Raw genomic sequence first — 17,845 nt, 5'->3', positions numbered from 1 at the left:
ATTACATGAGTAGAGAGAAGTATTTGAGAACGACATCTTTAAACTGGAGACAAATGTTGGAGCTAAGCATAGAGGCTCTTAAGTCCAGCTGAACTGAATTTAAACAGTAGCTTCATGACCTATTCCATCTGAAAAAACTATTCAACTTCTTTGTGTCTCAGCTTCTACCACTGATAAATGGGAATAAGCATAGTGTCAAGTTTATACAGCTGCTCAAGGATTGCCAAAATCAGATGCAGCTCCTGGTATATGGTACATACTTAATAAATGTTGGATTGAAAGGCAGCAATTTAAAAGGTCTGCTATTTTTTTCCTCCTATTTTTCAGTATCACATTTTTATGAGTGCTTAGCTGGTTTAACCTCAACTCTCTGCAAGTCCATGTATTAGTCAGGGTTCTCTAGAGAAAGAGAACCAGTGTACATAACCTGCCAAAGACATATGTGTGTGTGTGTGTGTGAGTGCACACAGACATATATATGTACACACATATAAATATATATATAACATAAACCAATTGCATAAGCCAACTCCTTATAAAAAATTCATGTACTCATATCCTTATAATAATTTTATTATAAACTGTAATCTGTTTTACTCAGCCTACTGATTCAAATGTCAGTCTCACCCAGAAGCACCCTCACAAACACACCTAGAGTAATATTTCACCAACTATCTAAGCATATAAAATTGACACACAGTTTTGACATAAAATTAACCATGAGAGTTGGACACAGAGTCTTCTAGCATCATCCACCTCCACTTACTTCCCTCTAGAGTCAGGGACCTGAAGTCACTCCTCTGAAGAATGTATATCTCTGGATCTATTGGAGTGGCAAAGAAGGTATAATTTTATGGAGCACATGAATCCTACCAGCCACTTCTTAACTCTTGACAGGGCTGCATTCTCCGGACAAGCTGGCTGTTGTCCTCACCAATAGGGTCACAATGTAAGTTGTGGCATCCTAGTATAGATTTTATCATTAATCTTAAAATTTTCTTTCCAAAGTCATACTAGTCATGATTCCATAATTGGCATGGTGTTAGTGTCAACTAATTTCCTCCCAAATTTGCTCACATGAAAGAGATAAAAATCCTTACCTCCAGAGAGTATATGGGTATGGGAATATTTTTGTGAACGTGATTAGGCTTTCAACTAGCATTGTAGTTTCAGATCATAAACTTGCCTATGCTCTTCCAAAATCAGAATGGATAAGGATGGGGGGAAGGAATTTCTATACACTTGAAATCAATTCACTAAGTGGCACTGGTCTGGGGACCAGCCCCTGAACTATCTAATCCAAACATGCAACTACAACGGAAATAAATTACAACACTAAGCTATCATTCGAGTAAAGATAGAAAATGTTATAAAGTGGGGCTAGAGAATTTCAACATTGGAAGCCCTTGACCAAAAAAGTATCTTTAGAGTTTTCCTAAGTAAAAAATTAGAAGAGAGAAGGATAGTAACACCAATAGAGAACTGTCTGGATTTCAAAGGATTAAGAGACCTTTGGGAGAACTAACACTCCCAAATGTTTCTTATGCTGAGAAAGCAGCAGTTAACTAAAGGAGCTATATGGAAAAATTATTCCTCTGTCTCAGAAAAAATAAAAATAAATAAATAAAAGGTCACAATTGATTCTTTGTTCCACACATTAGTAGTTACAAAATTGTAAGTAAATTTCAATAAATACAATAGACTTACTTTTTATAATGTTTAGTTTTATTTTCAAGACAGGGCCACAATCAAACCTTGAAGTTTTTGTTCCTATTTTAGTTAGATTCAATTTAATTGGCTTTTCTTTTCCCTCACCATGTAATCATTGGATAACAAAATTCTTTCTCTCAGCTGTGCCAAAATGGATAGTACATTTGCATGTGTGTTATTATGTTATAGTGTCTATAACCATAAGTTACTAGATGTTAAGTGTTTGCTTACATCTTCTAGGCCTAAGAAATAGTGGTGACTCTTTTCTCTATATCCTCCAGGGTCTTATTTTCCTCTGGATTTTTCTTGAATACTCTCTAATGAACTGTAGACTTTTGTCAATAGTTTATATTCCTTGGATTTCAATTTCTACTTAAGAAAAAGGCAAAAAGAAGGCCACAGAGAGCTATGTGTGGGGAGGCAGACCATGTTAGGGCCAGAAGGTTAGGAGAAGGTCTTTGTGCTGTGAGACCCTTTCTTCTGAAGCCCCCGTCTCACCTCCCTTAACTCTAACTCCTTCCAAAACAGCCTGAGAAGATAAAATTAAAAGGCAGAAATAAAGCCACATAGCATTTTTCCACAGATTCAGGCTTGTTTTCTCAGATAGGAGAGTAGACCTATAACTAGGACATGTTTTGGATTTAGAAGCAGATATTTCCCTGTGCTTACTGCTGTTTCTTCCCTATGCCGGTAATGGGCTGAAAACGCCTGTTTTGGGACTCTGCAGAGAAAGTGTTTGCAGACTGCTGATTCCACACACGGGTTTAACTCTGGAAGTTGAGTGCACACATTGACATGTCCTAGTTATAGGTCTACTCTCCTATCTGAGAAAACAAGCCTGAATCTGTGGAAAAATGCTATGTGACTTTATTTCTGCCTTTTAATTTTATCTTCTCAGGCTGTTTTCTTCTTACTGAGTTCTATTGCATCTAAGTTGACATAGGAGAGTTGTGGTTCAGGCTCTGTCTGAAATTGGCTTTATGATCTCAGACAGGTATCTTAACCTGTCTGGACCTCGGATGCCTTCTGTAAAGTGTATGTCCTGGCTGAGGTTTCTAATATCCCTTTTAGCTGATAAGGTCTACAATTCTGAAAAGAAATTTGTAAGAGAGTCTCCACTGTAAGTCTTCACTCCAGATACTCCAGAATGTCACTGCATGGCCAAACCCCAACCCACTTCTTTAAACCTGATCATGAGACCTAAGCTACATATCAAACTGAAAGTCCCAGTTCCCTCCATGACCTTGCCCTCTTCTTCCTACTTTCCTATTTAGTGTTCCCCTTAGCCCACTCCTGCTTTTTGAAAATGATTCTATGTTGCCAAACAAACTCCAAGGCTAAGTCCGCTCAAAGATTTCTTTAAACTTCTTGCCAAGGAGGGAGTTTTACCTTCTTGGGATTTCCAAGAATTTTGTTCATAAACTTTTATTATACCGAATATACTCTACACTGTATATGTGGTCTTTGTGAACTAAGTCCATCTATACTTCCAAATTCTAATGTCTTAGAAGGCAAAAAGATTGCCAATTCGCTTTGGTGTGCTTTTCTTTTCCCCAAGCCCCTAGCGTGGTGTTTTGTGTATAGTGGTATATAAAATAACTACGATCCATTGGAAGAATGAATGAACAAATGAATGTGCAAACCAATGAAGGGGAAAATGAGCAAATGCCTTTGAACCTCATATATAAGAACTTGGTAAAAAAAAAAATAATCATTGCATACAAAGAAAAAGTAGGCATGAGAAAAGCCAGGCAGGAAAAAATAAGTTGGGATTTCCAGTGGTTCTCTTTCTCTGCTTCTCAGAATTATATAGAAAGAAAAGTTTGAGACCCACGCTCACAGCCAGACTGAAGCCTGCTGTCAGTTCTAGGGCAGCTTGCAGTGGATTCAGTTTTTTGGGGAAGTCCACAAAACTGTGGAGCAGGTCAGTCTGAACTCTTGTAAAGTCATTAATTCCATATTTGCTCTCTCCTTTTGATCTTCGTGGGTTTAATTGTAAATCATTCCTCATTCCTCTGGACTTTGTTTTCTTTTCTGGAGCTTGTTCCAATGATGTAGAGCCCTAAACACAAAGTACAAATGCTAAATTTCCCCCTGCAAAGTTAAAAAAAAATAAAGGGCAAGACATGATATTCAAAATAAGCAAGCACCCCTGAAAGCCAACTGATTATTTCTGGGTTGCTGCTGGTGGGAAATTTATAAATTTCTGTCTCAGGCAAGCAGTATAACTGGTTAAAAATGCCAATCATTTAACTGCCAAGAGTTTTAATTAAGAATAAAAAATTAAGAGGTAAACACTTGGATCACTTATATTATCTGGTAACCCAAAATTGATATATGACTTCTCTCTGGAGTAGTTTGATTTCCCTTGGAAGTTTTGGAACATGTAATTGGGGACAGGGCTACCTGAGGCTGGAGTCAAAATGATTTTCTTAGTGCCTAGATGCATACAAGGCAGAGATAGAAATTTCCACAAGAGAAATCACACTGTATTTGGCTTGCCCATCAGTGGCTCCATGTAATAGCAACATCACTCACACATAACTTTGTTTTAGTGGCTGATATTAAGAAAAATTGTTGCTTGCAATATGATGCACAGGGCTGTCAAATTCACACATACATGCCCTTTGGTCTGAAAATGATTCTGTTTTTATAGCATCAATTCAGCAGTGCAAAGTTCATAAATTTGTATTAGGAATATGGGGGCCACATTACATCACAAGAAGAAAGCAAAACTCTGTTACTGAGAAAATGTAGGTCCATTTTCTGAAATCGATGTCTGAGTCTAGCTCATGAGTCAGTGGGAATTTTCTAGAAATCAATGTTGGATATAGCTTATATTTTTAAAGAGGATTTGATCCAATATTTGTGATGAAGGTGATTGCCCAAGCCTCTAAAATGGCAGTAAGCCTTAATTGCATCGTGTAGAAGTTGAATTCTCTTATAAGAAAATTATCTTGGGCTGAACTGGATAAACTCTGAGGTCTGAGTAGGAGAGGTTTATCCCAGTAAGGAAACTGGATGGATTACTGCTTAGAAAAAGAGAATGATGAGTAGCATTATCAACCTAATACAATAAGTACTGCTTTTAGGAGAAGTTTGAAAAGAATAAAGACAAGACTGGAATCAGCCACTTCCTTGCAAGAGAAAATCGAGTAGAACTAAAGTCTCAACACCCATATCAGGAGAGTCGCTGGGGAGCAGGCTTCTCTGCAGATGTAGTTTAGGGGCTCAGCCAGAAAATCAGGAGCGACGAGCAGAGCAGGAGGAAAGAGGCAATGGCACTTCACCTCTCACATGCAGTGTTTTGGAAAACAGCTGTTTCTTTAAAAGGATACAGCAAGAGAACTCTCCATGGTTTGCCTTTAAAAGGGTTCTGAAGGCAGAGAATGGACATTTTTCCCAGATCACTCTTTGTTTTCTTCATTGCTGAGTCAATACAACCAAGGGAAAAGAGTGGTTGCAGCTATACTTGAAATGTAAGATGGAAAATGGGTAGAATCTATAACACAATTGCTCTGGAACAAAACACGTTCTCCAGGATTCTTGTCCTCAGAGACAATGAATCCAAACTCGGCATGACATGCCATTCTACTCACCTCAGAGCCAAGGGGCCAAGACGGAGCTTGATACTCCAAACCCTTCCACCTTATCAGCTCAATGGCTTTCTCTTAAAGGGGACATGATCCACAGCACTGAAAGATATGGCTGAGTGTGTATTTTTATGACTGTCACTGTTGCGTCCCCTTGGGGCATGTTCTTCAACTTCTCCTCCTCCCTCCCCATTTAAGAAAGATGAAGGGGGATCTCCAAGAGCCTTTGTCAACTTGCAGTCTTGTCTCCTGTTTTGTGGGGAGCCAGCTGATGTACTACTTGGAACCTGTCTTCAACCTGATAAGCGACAAAATGTCTCATAAGGACAATGTTTAGTTTTGAAGGGAAAAGCTGGAGTTGAGTCTCTACCCTCTAAATACATGCACAGAATACATGCGTAACAAGTGGGGCAATGTTTTTATTAGGGGATCCTGAAAGCAATACAGGAATCAGAAATCCTTTCTTCCAACACTTGCAAGATGATTTATATGTGTTATATGTAACGTGTCCCCAAGTTCTTTTTTTTAGAAATCAAGTGTATCAAAGTCCTTTTATTTCCAAACTCTTTTTATTTCCATTTGAAAGTGATTAAAAATCTTTAACTGAATCAGAAAACCTAAATGAGGTCCTACTTTTCTTGTAGAAACTATGGAATCTATCCCATAGGGACTTTGGACACATAAGAAATGAATTTGAGACCTTCCATTAACCCACTTTCTTTTTTCTCAACAAAAGACCCCTATACATGAACAAAATAGCATGGATGTGGCAGAAAATGCAATTGAAAGAGCAAAAGACTTCACTGTGAGAAAACAGGCCTCTCTGGTTTAATGACCAGGCAAGAGTTTACAAGGCAGCCTCTTTTGGAGAAAGACCAGACACTTTACTTCCAATACGCAGCATCTCAGTTTTGAAAACCACAGGAACTTTGCTTTTGTTGGCTGGTAGGAAAACATACTGTGCAGTTGAAGTTGTTTTATTTATTCTACATTCCATTAATGCAACTGGACTTTTTTCTTAAAGTATTAGCAGTCCAAAAGTTAAAGGGCTATAAAGAATCCGTAGGAGAAAGCAGGAACACTCAGATCTAGGCTTGCAATAGTTTTATGCAGAGTAAGGACTTGGGGGAGGAGCAAAAGGGAAAAAGATTCTTTGGTTCCATGAGGTACCTGGAGATAAGAGTCCCATTCTCTCCCTAATGGTTTCTTAGGAAACAGACCAGAGCTGGGCTGTTCTCATTGACCTTCATCATGGTGTCAAGAAAAACTTGTATATTTCCATATCCACTTCTCCTACATTTGCCCTTTTTCCTAAACCATCGCCTACACTTAGAGCTACAGCTATTTGCTTCTCTCTTATGGGGCTACTAAACTAAGAGGGACATCAGAAATGAATTCAACTGTGAAGGAGAGTGTCTGAGTGAGAGAGAGAAAGAATGAACAATGAATTCAACTGTGAAGGAGTGTGTCTGAGTGAGAGAGAGAAAGAATGAACAATGGGCCGGGAAATATGCAGCCCAGAACCTCCATTTGTCATCACTGCTTTTGTCTCTAGTGTCACATGTACTTGGTCCCCTAAGGTTTAAAGGATGGTAAGTAACTTTGGTTATGGTGTTCCTCCAAAATGGTGCCAAATTCACAGTGCCACACCAACAGAGACATTCATTAATTTTTGTAAATATGTGTTGGGAGGTAATGTCTACCTTCCTGGGAGCATAGAAGAAAAATGGAAAAAAGGAGGTTGGAGATGTGTGCAAGGAAGTAAACAGAAGAAGGGGGCTGGCCCAGTCCTTTGGGGTTGCTGCCTATATTTTTCTGTCACATGCAACTGTTCAAACCTGTTCTTTTAATCCAATTAAAGCCTTTGATTTGATGAAGCCACTCACTCAGAAATCAGTGAAACCCCCATGTGCTGTTTGTGGTCTGCAGATGTCAATGGGTGTATGTGGTCCAGGCTGAAGCAGTTCTTAGCTTGCCTAGTCTGTTCTTCAGAGAGACATTTTCTGTTGCACTTTCACTCCAGCTAGAGCATGGCAAATATTAAATATGGAGAGTAATAAGAAAGATAAAAGTGACTGCCCAATGGCTTGCAGAAACAGCAGAGTCCCATGAAACAGGCATTCAGATAGCACATCATGGCAGTCACAGCAATTCTGGAGCATCCTTGGTAACCAAGGGAGCTGTATTTCCTCAAAATGTGAAGATCTCAAAGATACCTGAAGTATGGGAGCAGGAGTCCCTGGGTAAAATGGAATGTCTGGGTTCCTGATAGTATAGCCCATGCTAGGAATATGAATGAGACCAAATGCAGCATTTGTTCACAATCTGTAGCTCATGTTCAGCCCACACTCCAGAATTGAGACACCTACCTTTCTCCTTCATGTTTCACTTCCTAAGTCAGGATGAATTATCTTATCATGATTCCCAAAGCACACATTCACTCAATAGCACCAAGAGAAGGCTGGTACGAAGCCCACCTCTCGCCATGTCACTGGGCTAACCTTCATATCGCAGGGCACACCTCCATCTGGCTGGCACTAATTCACTGACACCGGTTTGGCATCCAAGCCAGTCAGTCCACAAGGGTGAAATATAATAGAGAAAACAAATCAGCTCTTGTCCATAAGGTCTTTTAGCCTCATACAAATCACAAGTTCAATAATAAATAACAAAAATGGCACAAAGATGCCAGATGTGCAAATTCATATCCAGAGACACCTGTCAAGATCTAAAGACTGGTGTCAGGGGATCGCTTGAGGGATTTTGCATCCTGGAGCCAGATAGGACCAGTTTTGATGGAGGAGAAAGAAAAGCCTTCCTTTCAAGATGAGTGATAGGACTTTCTGGTGAGGTTGGTGAATGCAGTAGATGGGAATGAAGATTCACTTGAAGGCTGCTATGATACAGTAAACTAAGTGTTTAAAAGCATACACTATAGAGTCAAAATATGCCCTACACTGCTACTTTATAGATCATAGCTTTGATCTCAAGCAAGTTACTTAACTTCAACAAGACTTCTTTTCTTCATCTGTAAAGCATGGATAATAGACATAACTAACTCGTAGAGTCAGAGAGTACATGTTGACGTACATGAAATTTTAGGAGACTGCCTGGCACATGGAAATTCTCAGTAAATATTGGCTGTCAGTATCCAGTTAAGTGTTTTGTCGGTGTTTGCCCGGCCCAAGAGATTTCCAGCAGAGAGAAGCCTATGACTTCTGAGATTAGGAGTTCCTGGAGGGCCTGCCTAGAAAATGGAAACGTCTGAGTGAAGCTGAAGGGATGCTTCTCCATGGCACTCTCACTCCACATGTAGAAAGAAAGTCATTTTCTAAGCAAAGGCTCAGTGACATACTTCAAAAGAGCTGGTTCGTTTTCGGAAATTAAGTTAATTTGTAAAGTTTTAGTAGTTAGTTGACACCAAATAAGAGCCTTTTGGAGGTGGAGGGGGAAAGAATTTCCTTTAAAATAAAAGATTATTTACCAGGTGCAGTGGCTTACACCTGTAATCCTAGCACTTTGGAAGGCCGAAATGGGTGGATCATGAAGTCAGGAGTTCGAGACCTGCCTGGTCAACATAGTGAAACCCTGTCTCTACTAAAAGTACAAAAATTAGTCGGGCATGGTGGCAGGCACTTGTAGTCCCAGCTACTTGGGAGGCTGAAGTAGAATCCTCTGAACCCGGGAGGCAGACGTTGCAGTGAGCTGAGATTGTACCACTGCAATCCACCCTGGGTGACAGAGCGAGAGAAAGAAAGAAAGAGAGAGAGAAAGAAAGGAAGGAAGGAGAAAGAAAGAAACTGTATGAGGGACCAGATCACAGGGAAGCAGGGAGAACTGTAGGAATCATGAGGCCAAAATCCTGCTACTCTTTGTTGCTAATGGGTTACAGATGTCGAAACCTATGAATAGAAATGGAGAGACTTCAGCCTCCTTTGCTTCCAGGCTCAGGTAGCCTTGGGTGAGCAGATGTCACCTGCCTTTAGAAATTTGAGCCAGCAGGTTTGTAAATCCAGAAGCCATGGCATAGAGGCCCCTGCCCCAGTACATCTGGTTTGTCCCTTTGGCCCTTAGGATTCTCCTTGCTCCTATTACTTGCCAGTGAAGCTGTCAGAGAAACCTGGGTGAGGGATAAGTCATTGCCCAAGTGGCTGCCGAGGAAATTCCAGGTTTACACAAGGTTGGGACTGTGGACTTGATCAACCTCAGGCAAGATGGCTGGGCAGGGTATACAGCTGACTATGCACCCAAAGAACACAAGGCTTCTTTTTCTTGAGCAGGCTGCAGAAGTGGGGTCAAAGATGTGGAAGCAGTTTCTAAACCAGGAACGCCATATAAACAGGAAGGCTTGCTCTTATTATAAGGGCTTGGGGGAATGCAATGGGAGAAGGTCTGGCCCCCATAAAGGATTTTCCCTATGAACATCAAAGAATTGACAAGAGGGAGTGGGAGGAGGACAAAGGTAGAAGTTGGAATGTTGGCTCTTCCTCAAAGGCACTTCCTATGCATTTTCTTTGCAGAGAATCAAATCCAGAGACTCTAACAATAATGATTCTCATTTTTATTACCACTTTATTATTCTGGATTGGCTCAGTATTTTTCCCTCAAAGGCATTTGAGTGAAGATGAAAAGTATCAAGTTAATATCTTGAGTGAGCCAAGCCCCCTTTCTATGACCAACGTCTTCATGGACAGAGGTGGCACCTGCTCGCTCTTGTAGCTCTGCTTCTGTGATGTCCCTGCAGCAAAGATAAAGGCTGTCCCTAGGTCGTGGGGTCTGGTGTTCTGAATGAAAGAGAGAGTGGAAAGGGGGCTTTTTCAAGTGATCTCATTGTTCTAATTCTGGATACACTCGAAACACTTAAGTAGCAATTCCCGTGGCAGAGGTTTCATAGAGATTTCGACTAAGCACATTGAATGAACAGTGCTGTGCCTCATAAGGTTCAATTTGCTGGGCATCAGGTATGGCTGTGATGCAATACATAAACCAAAACCTCATTCAGCTTGTGTGGACAGAGGGACATGAAAGATGGGAAAAGGAAATTAAACAGAGGGCATTAAAGAAATACATGTTCCAAGAAAATAGACACTTAATGATCGAGGGCTTCCTGTCTGGTGCTTAATAAAAATGATGATAATTTACTGACAATAATAGAGGTCACAACATTGTTTAGAACAAAGGGAAGAAGCCAATACTTATTGAATGTACTTATTGACCAAACAGAGGTATCAACCTGCAGTGTGTGATTCAAACAACTGCTCAGTTGACTAAAAATTTTAGCAAGACTCTTGTATGTGCTTATAAAGCCTGTAAGACATCTGAGAAGTTTGTCTAAATGTGGAAAAAAGTAAGTTCACTTGCAACAGATTGGGTAATTTCTAGTAAAAGAGAAGAAAATGAAGTTTATATTTCATCTTCCATCTTCTATTTTTCCATTCATTAGTAGATTCTGTGCTGTGAATTTGCAAGCCCGGATTATTCTACATCAAGAGAGAGAATGTAATTAGATTGTTAATCTTCTTCCATTTGGCTGTTATTCATGGACAGTTTATGGGATATTGTCAGCTGTGGAAACAAAGATGGTATCACAATTTACAAAAAATCCTCATAACTAGGGGGTGGAAATTTGTCAAAATTTTATTTAATTGATCCTTCAGATAATGAAATTTTGGGAATTAAAGAGTTCTGAGACATTTTATTTTTCACCTCCAGAGTCATAAGATTACTTGTTCTTACTAATGTGGCACAGCATCCAAATGCTTTGAACTTGAAAGTGAGGAAAAATTAAAAGAACACTGACCATCATTCCTTCTTTTCTCATATGAGCTAAGTCAAATAAACGTGTGGATTGAACACTTAGCCACTGCGACTTGAATTTGTTTCCCAATATCCTCAACTATAAATGTCAAATAACTAGTTATTTAGTCATTACTGGTTTTTTTTTTTTTTTTTTCTTTTGTTAAACAAGTACAATTTCAGAAGTGAGTTACAGATTTATGTGGGTTTGAGACTGCATTTAAATTTCTATTCCTCCTGGAATATATTTCTATTCCTCTTGGAATACCACCTCAGATTTGCCTGCATTATGCAATAGGAGGGTGGAAAAGTCTCAGGAAGTACTGACTATGCTAAAAATTCCCACACAGAAGACACACTATCCCTGGAATTCTGGGTATCAATCTATGAATTTCAGAACTAACACCAAATGTTTGGCCACATGGCCCGCGTCTGGGCAGTGTTTGAGCCCTCTTAGCTCTGGGAAAAGATATTATCTTATGACCCATTGACAATGATGTAGTTCTAGAGTCAGAATTGAGATATTTTCTTTCTGAATATATTAACCGGTTTAGAGACCAGCTCCATCTGTTAAATATCACTTATGGCAGAAGTTATGAGTTGCCTCCCATTAGGAAAGAACATGAGAGAGAAAAAGAAAGAAGGGAAGGAAAGAAGGAAGGAAGGAAGGGAGGAAGGGAGGGAGGGAGGGAGGAAGATATTGAGACACAAGGGCTTATGCCAATTCATAAATATAGAACTGGATTTTTTTTTGTCAAGCAAAACAAATATGTATCTGCGTGCATGCCAATAGCCAGCAAGTGACTACAAAGGTGTAGTAGATTTTTCTATTTATATGAAATTAAAGCTACAATTGTTACATATCATACTACTTTCAGTAAACAGAAGATATTCCCTTTGCATCAGTAGTACGTTGCACTTATTCTGACATCCTGTGTTCTTATAATTCCTTGTCAGGCTTGCTCTGACATCTTGTACTTCATAATTTTCCCTCAGTGTTTCCTGTGGCGATCCCTGACAGTGTACCTAGCACACGTCACATATGATGAGTCACATTCTTCAACATTCCTCAGTGAGGTTAGATTAAGCCTCGTCTCCCCACACAACACAATAACCATTTTCCTTTTCTTATGCGTTAATAGAGCCCTGATTTTGAATAGGAGCAGCATGTGTCCAACTAAAGACTATGATTCCCAGCTTCCTTGCAGCTCAGTATGTCTATAGGAGTGACCAATGAGAAGGAGATTGTTGTGTAGATCTTCAGGGAAAATTCTTTAAAGATGATTGACGCACCCAGTGAGTGCTTTTATTATTAATAAAAATAAAAATATATTTTTATTAATAATAAAAGTCACATATTAATAATGAAAATACAAATCTTAGAGGTAATCTTTGCCTCTAATGACATCAGACCTGTACTTTCTACTTTTGAACTTATTTTATGTGAGAGAATAAACTCTTCTGGGTTTAAGCCACTATTGTATGTGTGTATGCATGCATGTGCGTGTGTTAAACTCACCTATTTCTAACAAATATACCAGAGAACCTTTTAATCTTGATCAAAATTGATCAATGACTAAGCTGTATGCTAAAGTTATGCACTTTTTCATGAATAAAATGTATTTCCCTATTTTCAAACTGTCTTTGGATTGTGGCTAATATCCACAGTTTTAATAGCTAACAGGTTCTTTGTTGTTATAACAAATTCTGTGTGGTCTGTACAGATTATTGGTAATATAGCCAACTGTGGAACAAAAGTACAAGTCAGACTCCAGTGGAGGACAAAAGCACAGAAATGACTCCAGACAAGGCCTTGCAGGAGGAGACTGCAGCTTTCCCATGACCGAGAAGAGGAGTGGGAAGAACGTGCAGGCAGAGGAAACAGAGCAGGCAAGGGTGTGCGGGCTTGAAAGAATGTGGCATTATGGGGAATGGCAAATGGCTTCGTGTGACCAGAGGGAAAGTGATGGGGCACTTTGTGAATTACATATATAATCTTCAGGCCACACTCTTCTAATTGAAAGACCTCAAGTAAAACACAGCTTTGCTGTCTCACCAGGTAGATTGTCAGTCAGAAGGTAAACAGGTGGTTTGGGGATTCAGAGTATTCACAATGAACAGAATCATTAACAGAGGCCCCATCTGGGTTCTGGGGAGGTCTCACTTCTTGCCAGTCTGTGTCCCAACTTTATCATTAGAAAAGTGGCAAAATTGTTAATTCAACCCACATTGTAATTCAGCAGTTTATTGCAGCAGACTCTGCTTCTGACTGATGACCACATGAGCCGTGAGGCTACAGGCAAGAGACTTATCTTAAGTGAGTTAAAGAAACTTTCTGATTCTCTGTGCCATAAAATAAAAATGCTAAACCTTCAGCCTATCATTTTCTTTCTTTAACTGCTCCAGTACAGTTAGAATTGGCCAGCTCACTCTGTCATCCTTGTATTTTGTATGCCCTTAAAAATGGTCTGATGCAGGGGTCTCTGCAAGCCAAGGGCCAAATACAGCCCATGGCCTCTTTTTGTGGAGGAAGTTTTTTTGGAACACAGCCATGCTCACTGGCATATGTGTTGCTTCTTTCGTGCTGTAACAGCAATGTTGAGCACTTTCAACAGAGATCATCTGGCCTGCAACGCCTGGAATATTTACTATCTAGCCTTTTACAGAAAAAGTTTGCTGACTTTTGCTTGCTCTCATGCAAGGTATGGGAAACAAAATTAAGTCTCAAAGTAAATGCCAGCCTCTCACTTCTGCTGAGTTAGTAGAGGCCAGTCCTTTGACTCTGGCAATCAGGACAGCTCCCTAAGTGATGCTCCCGCCTTCTCCTCCCCAACCCTTATACCCCCCTGCCACAAACACAAACAAAGCAATCCTGGAGCTTCAATGACAGGAATCTTTTCCTCACTAGCTCTGTGGCCAAGAGTGAGCCCTTTGGCCTCTTTGAACCTCCATTTCCTCACCTGAAAAAGAGTCATGTTGAGAGGATCGACCTCATAGTGCTGTTACCAGAATCAAATGACAAAGGCACGTGAAATGCTTCTGTGAACTGTAAGCCACCTTTCAAATAGGCATTGGGATTTTTATTCTTGTCACCACATTATTTTATTTCATGCAGTTACATTCATTTATTCAGCAAATATTTATTGAAAGCCTTTTAAGTGAAAGTTCACATGGGTATGGATGGGTAGATGGGGAGTGGAAAGGAAGGGTACAGAGAAGAATCAGAAATTTTGTCCTCAAAATGCTTATCATCTAAAGAGGGAGTTCATAAGACAGGTTCCATTTTTTGTTTGTTTGTTTTTGAAACACGGTCTTACTCTATTGCCCAGGCTGGAGTACAGTGGTGTGATCACAGCTCACTGTAGCCTTAATCTCCTGTGTTCAAGTGATCTTCCTGCCTCAGCCTACCAAATAGCTGGGTCTATAGGGGTGCATCACCATGCCTGGATTTTTTTTTAAACTAGAGACAGGGTCTCACTATGTTGCCCAGGCTGGTCTCAAACTCCTGGGCTCAAGTGATCCCCTGCCTCAGCCTCCCAAAGTGTTAGGATGACAGGCGTGAGCCACCATGCTCAGCTAAGCTTTCCATATGATACACTGTAGTAGCAAACAATCCTCAAATCTCAGTGGCTTACAATAAAGGTTTATTCTCAGTCATGTTCACATTGCCTGCAGATCGACTGGTGTGTTCACCTCATTCTGGGACTCAGGCTGAAGGAATGACAGCTATCTGGGACATGCTTTACATATCAGAAGGAGAAGAAAGAAAGCAGGGAAAGACAACAGGCATGTTATGGCAACTAAATGGTATGTACCCATCTCGTTGGCCAAAGAAATTCATGTGGCAAAGCCTGATGGGAAAGGAGCATGAACGTTCTTCCCCATGGAAAAGCACAGCATGGCATTGGGCCACAGGTTGTGATATATGAGCTTCTTACAGGGAAGGCAGCAAATAGTTGGGAACAATGATGCAATCTAACACAGTGCGTCAGTCAAGGTTCCCCAGAGAAACAGAACCAACAAGGGACGTGTACATACAAACATATATCTGAGAAAATTGATTATGGGAATTGACTCAAGTGATTACAGAGATTGGGAAATCCCACCATATGTCACACACACAAGCTGGAGAACCAGAAACACCAGTGGTCTAATTCAGTTTGAGTTCCAGGTCCTGAGAACCAGGGGTGCTGATGGTGTAAGTCCCAGAGTCCCAAAGCCAGAGAACTAGGAGCTCTGACATACAAGAGTGGGAGAAAACGGATGTCCCATTTCAAGAAGCTAGGTAAAGAGATCAACATTTCTCCGCCTTTTTCTTCAATTTGAACCCTCAATGGATTGGATGAGGCCCACCTGCATTGGCAAGGGCAGATCTTCTTTACCAAGTCTACTGATTGAAATGTTAATCTCTTCTGGAAATGCTCTCACAGACACATCCAGAAATAATGTTTACCAACCACCTGGGCATCCCTTAGCCCCGTCAAGTTGACACATAAAATTAACCAGCACGCACAGGGAAATACATGCATACACAGCAAACACACACACACACCCCATGCATAATACATTACTACACCATATATACACTACATCATATAGTGGTCAGAGAGGGACATCCAGAGTGCAGGGACATTCCTTTTCTGCCACTTAGAAACTAGCTATTTGACTCTGAACAAGGCACTTAGCCAGGCAGAGCCTATTTCCTCACCAGAAAAAATGAGATAATAGTACTTAACTTATAGCTTTGTGGTAAGGATGAAAATATTTGATTCAAACTAACTGCAAAGCAGAATGTCCAGCATAAAGTTATCACTAAAAAAGAATTTCTCCTCCTCCTCCTTTACCTTATTATTCTTGCTATTTAATTTCAGAATAATAGGGAATGCTTTGTGGAAAATGGCATTTAACCAGAGGCCTACATTTGAATAGTATTTGGACAGGCAGCAGAGAAATTTGAGTTACTCTACCACTCAGTTTCCCCATCGTTAAAATGGGGATAGCAGTAGTAATTACCATTTAGAGGTGGTATGGGGATTGAATGAGTTAATACACAGGATGTGCTGAGAACAGTGCCTGGCATATTCCAAGCATTGTGTGAGTGTTTACTAGATACAAGTACACAGGTGAGGGCTGAGAGTGGGACTGGGGGAGGAAGGGTGTTCCAGATGGAGAAGTTGGGAAACACCAAGGTGAGGAACAGGGAAGATGTGAGGTCTGCACAGAGAGCAGATGGTTGTGGCAGAGTATGCATGAAGTGAGGGGTGGGAGATTCAGCTGAAGAGGCGCGCAGGGCCTGCGCTTGCTGGCTTGCTTCTGTAGGCAGGAGGACCTGGCTTGAGCTGTGCTTCAGGAAGATCACTGTAGTGAGCATGTAGAATGGATGGGAGAGGGCAGAAATGGGAATCAGGAAGGCCAGAGAGCAGGGCTTTGTAAAACATGGTGGAGTTTAATGAGCATCTCCTTAGGACAGTGACAGAAAGCATGGAGAGAAAGGGCGACTGCATGAGGGAACTGGAAGTAAAATCCTACAGGCCTGGGACCTGATTGAGGTGGGATGGGGCCAGGGGAGAAGAAAGGTTGGGACAGAGACAAGAGCAATGTTGGGGCTTCAAGTCTTGTTGAAGATAAGAAGTTAGCTTTTAGACACATAGAGGATGAAGTTTCTAAGGACAGTTTGTAATACTACCTTGCTTGAAAGTACATCAGTTAAGGATTCTTTGTTACTTAGAAAAACAACTTGGGGACAGGTGTTAAGATGCTACCTGTCATTTCCCCTCGATGTGAATATTATCACTTGGATTTCTTTCCAACTCCAAACAAGATCAGCTGTACTGAAGATGTTTCAATCAGGGGAATGAGAAGGGAGCCGGGTAGCCTCAGACCATGCAGGTGTGGTGTGAAAGGGAAGGCGAGTGCGAGTGGGAGATTGAGAGCTAGAACCTGAGAGAAGAGAGCAAGGGCATGGAACACAGGCACAGAATGGGAAGTGGGACTGGGTCATCTTCCTAAAACATCAACCTTTTACGTGTCCAGTGTATTACCAAGTGAAATAAAGAATACTACAAAACAGTGTGTATAGAATATTTTTTATTTTAAAAAATCTATTCCCTAGTATGCAGACATAAAAAAAGAATGAGATTATGTCCTTTGCAGGGACATGGCAGAGCTGGAGGTCATCATCCTTAGCAAAGTAACGCAGAAGCAGAAAACCAAATACCAGATGTTCTCACTTATGTGTGAGAGCTAAATGATGAGAACACATGGACACATAGAGGGGAACAATATACACTGGGGCTTACTGCAGCGTGGAGGGTGGGAGAAGGGAGAGGATCAGAAAAACAACTGATGGGTAATAGGCTTACTACTGGGGTAACGAAATAATCTGTACAACAAACCCCTGTAACATGAGTTTACCTATATAACAAATCTGCATATATACCCCTGAACTTAAAAGTTTGAAAAATGTATGAAATATATATTCTAAAGCTTAGAAAAACATGCTAGGATATATGCCTAAGGTTAGCAGTGATGAGATTATGGGTGATTAAAATTTGTTTCCTTTGTTTCCTGAGTGTTTCTTCACTGGGCACTTATTAGTTTCGTTATGTGAATATTAAATACTATGAAAAGGGAGAAAGAGTGGGAGAAAGGAAATATCCCTGCCGTGTAGAGCTCAAAGTCTTTACACACACAGAAAGACACCACACACACAATTTATGCTTTATCGTGTGACATTTAGAACATAT

The 17,845-nt window shown here is 40.5% G+C and overlaps 1 long non-coding RNA gene across 2 annotated transcripts in view; it reads right to left on the bottom strand.

The window, feature by feature from the left end:
• Positions 1–2,508: 2,508 nt before the first annotated feature.
• LOC105713992 (uncharacterized) overlaps positions 2,509–17,845 on the bottom strand; it is a 125,648-nt gene continuing 110,311 nt past the window's right edge. Inside the window, exons 3-4 of one of the 2 annotated variants that reach the window (XR_001106707.3) lie at positions 5,310–5,601; positions 2,509–3,772 (exon numbers count right to left, since the gene is read on the bottom strand). This is a non-coding gene — a long non-coding RNA (uncharacterized LOC105713992). The remainder of the gene's footprint in view (positions 3,773–5,309; positions 5,602–17,845) is intronic. The other variant, XR_001106706.3, reaches the window with a different exon arrangement.

The sequence above is a fragment of the Aotus nancymaae genome, unplaced genomic scaffold, assembly GCF_030222135.1.
Source record: "Aotus nancymaae isolate 86718 unplaced genomic scaffold, 86718_ANA_hifiasm-v0.15.2.pri h1tg000025l, whole genome shotgun sequence".
Taxonomy (NCBI): Eukaryota; Metazoa; Chordata; class Mammalia; order Primates; family Aotidae; genus Aotus; species Aotus nancymaae.
This window is presented reverse-complemented; position numbering and strand designations above follow the sequence as displayed.